The sequence below is a fragment of the Hoplias malabaricus genome, chromosome Y, assembly GCF_029633855.1.
Source record: "Hoplias malabaricus isolate fHopMal1 chromosome Y, fHopMal1.hap1, whole genome shotgun sequence".
NCBI classification, from domain to species: domain Eukaryota; kingdom Metazoa; phylum Chordata; class Actinopteri; order Characiformes; family Erythrinidae; genus Hoplias; species Hoplias malabaricus.
In genome coordinates this window covers 87900683-87903963 of record NC_089820.1, presented here as the reverse complement: position 1 = coordinate 87903963, position 3281 = coordinate 87900683, and the positions used below count along the sequence as shown (strand labels likewise).

The 3281-nt window shown below is 40.3% G+C and overlaps 1 long non-coding RNA gene across 1 annotated transcript; it reads right to left on the bottom strand.

Annotated features, from left to right (window-relative positions):
- Positions 1–1334: 1334 nt before the first annotated feature.
- On the bottom strand, positions 1335–1750 carry LOC136677931 (uncharacterized). Its single transcript, XR_010796444.1, has 3 exons — positions 1638–1750; positions 1521–1556; positions 1335–1434 (listed from the first exon to the last, which is right to left on the bottom strand). It is a non-coding gene; the product is annotated as an uncharacterized lncRNA (long non-coding RNA).
- Between the last annotated feature and the right edge of the window lie 1531 nt (positions 1751–3281).

Below are 3281 nucleotides of genomic sequence, written 5' to 3'. Positions count from 1 at the left end.
GGCTGTAGCTATTGTTATTATTACAAGGATTTGTCGGATGTGTTTGTGATGTTTGACTAGTGTTTGTCAACCATTCGTCCAGTGTAGTTTGTAATAAGCCATGTGCGTTACTGTTATTGCTGTCTTGTATGTCTACGTCTTGCTGGTTATTACTAAGCGATTCAATACCCATATCACATTCGTCCATAAGACACACCATTTTTTCACTCGGAGACAACTGTTTCCACGCTTCATATATTGGGTCATCACGCGCAAAATCTGTAGATGCCATGACTGTTTAGACCTATTTGGTTTTCGATACACAAATTGTTGGTTTTTAAATGTCAATGGTTTAAAATAATGCTATTACTTTTGAATGTACGTTAATGATTTGATTTATTTAACACATACTTGAAAAAAAAACCACAGTATATTATTAACACAATAATAATAATAATAACAATTATAATATTAACTATTATTATCTACAAGACGGCCCTGCAACAGGGATCCGTGTTGATTTTTTTAACTGCAAAAGTCTGTTTAATTTATACAACAATTCTAACGCTGTTTCACTGTGCGCAACCTGTTTCTTACACAAACCATGAATATCCTTAACTAAATTGGTATTAGCTGTTTGTTCTTTACACAAGGCTTCAATACGTTCAACCTGTTTCTGAATAATATTGTCACGCCTGCGGTTTAAAGCAGCCTGCCTACGCTGTTCAATAGAGATTTTAGCGATCTCCTGTGACATCTGTCTCATCAACGTTATAAGCTCAACAGGGTTGTTAGCGCAATTACAACCCCCCACCTGGTTTTGTTGTTGTTGTTGTTGTTGTTCGTGATCTTGATTGGATTTTATTTCATCCGTAACAGAGTCCCCAGGTTCGATCAGAGCATCATTTAACACATCATTCGGCACAACAGCAGCACCGTTGTCCTCCTTTACTGTAAAGCTGTTATCATTCCATGTTTTAATTAACTCATCAGACCATCCAGCGGCGCACAGACCAGGATCAACACAGTCCTCATACACCGACAGATCGAAAATGTCCAAATCTATGAACAGATCAAATAATGAAACACTCGTTAACACACAAACCTCATGTTATAAATAATACAAATAATATTTAATTGTGTTTTTATTACCGTTTTATTTGTGGATATCGTCCAATCTAAGACGTTTACCACTACTTGAGCGCGATGTTTGAGCACCACCAGATCCAAAACTACCACGTTTTCCTTGTGGAACAGGCACCCTGATGTCCCTTGGGACGCTTTGATTGGATCGGGTAGGACTGCTTGTTAAACACGGTGTAAATGTTTGCGGCGCTTGGTCGTTGCTGGCGTACGTAGCATCCAATGGTTCAACAGCGGCAGAGGTGCCGGGAACAACTTCAAACCCTGGCGGTGTTAAGAGATTTGTTTCTTCAACCAAACGTGTCAACCCTACTACAGAGAACATATAAATTACACACTATTGCGCCACACAATCAAAATATAACACCATGAGTTATAAGATGTATCAGACAACCTACCAAGAGGATTTAAATACCCCGTAGCATCCACAGTTTCTGAAGAAATGAAAAAATAATCTCATGAATAACAACTAAAATCAAAAAAGACACATAAAATAATAAAGAGCAGAGTCATACCTTCACAAAGTTGTGATAAACCTTCAATGCTCCTAATGGCACGGATGGTTTCTAACTCAGATGTACCTAGACAAGATAAACCCTGTTAAGTGGGTAAGAAAATATTATATCACCGAAATTCTGACAAAAAATTAGGTAGAAATCTGTAGTTTAACACTTACCGAGAATGTAGGACTCCATTGCGACTTCCAAATAGTGTCGGTATAGGCTTTCTCACAAACACAGGATTCAAGTTAACTATATATACATGGGGGCTGTGGGTGTGTCAGGGGTGTGGTGTGGGTGTGAGGGGAAACCCATATAAGGGCATCCTGTACTGACCTGTCAGTCATAAGCCCGAGAATCAAACTGGTTAATTTTAACACCCCTAAAATATTCGCGAGGGCTGCTACCAAATGCTTTACCACGCCGTTTCTTCCTTGGCGCAAAAGCAACGTTGGTTTCAGAACTAATAGTTGGTGTAACTGTAGATTCTCTCAAAAGAGACTGATTTACACACACTGTAGACATTTTAAAAAGCGTTTAGCCATAGAAATCCACCAGGGTCATTTTAAATACCACATGCAAGCACAACCACCCCAACATGTTGGGGGGTGTGAGGGTGTCAGGGGGTGGGGTGTAGGTGTGAGGGGAAGCCCATATAAGGACATCCTGTACTGACCTGTCACCTGGGTCATAAATCAGGGGTCATAAATCATGGGGTCATAAATCATTCACAGAGGTGTTTGACAGAAGGTGTAGTATATATACTACTAAAGTATGACTACAAAACTAAAAGTACTTGACAATTTTGGCCACCTTACCTCAAGTCCTCTCATAGGACTTCTGAAAGAACACATACAACTCAAGAAGCCCCAAGTAGGCCACAATTTCCAACAGGTATTTTTGAGTCAAAGCAACACCACCAAATCAGATTTTCTGAGAACTCAACCAAACATACCCAATTACCAAAGGTCTAGACTGTATACAATCAAGCAACTCTGCAATCCAATACCCACCTTAGCAAACAGCTAACAGCCTTAGCAAACAACTAACCTCAGAAGAGCACAAAACTATCAAGTTACAATCACACAGCCAACAATTAGATCAAGACAAGCCCCCACTTGCTACGTACCACTAGCCAACCCCTTTTCACCATGAAATTGTCTAGAGGAAAGAAGGGTAACTAGTGTCCCTAGCCTAAAGGCTATGTGTTGCAAGTACCACAATATGAAAATAAGGTGTTGAAAGCTATTGTGATGAAATGAGAACTCGGGAGGGTTCACTCTTCTTACCCAAAGATCATCGAAGAACCCAAGCGCTGACTCCATGATCGACCAGCCCAAGCATGTAGAGATTATTCAAAAGGGTAGGTAGTAATCTGGAGGTGCAACAGTTTCCAGAGCACTAGAGAAAAATCGGCCCCAAAACTTCCACCATCTTATATATATCCAAAACGACGCTCCGGTATCTGGCCTCCAATACCAGAGGTCCTCCCCTTTAAAGACTCCACTTCAAGATCTCAAGAAAAGTAAGACCCCCCCTAGTGGCTGGAGTGTGTATTGTGGGAGTCAAGTGTCTATCCCAGTGCACCTAGTTTAGAAGAATCTATATTCAACACAATTGACTCTATTGAGAGAAAATCCCAGTTACGAAAATAATCAC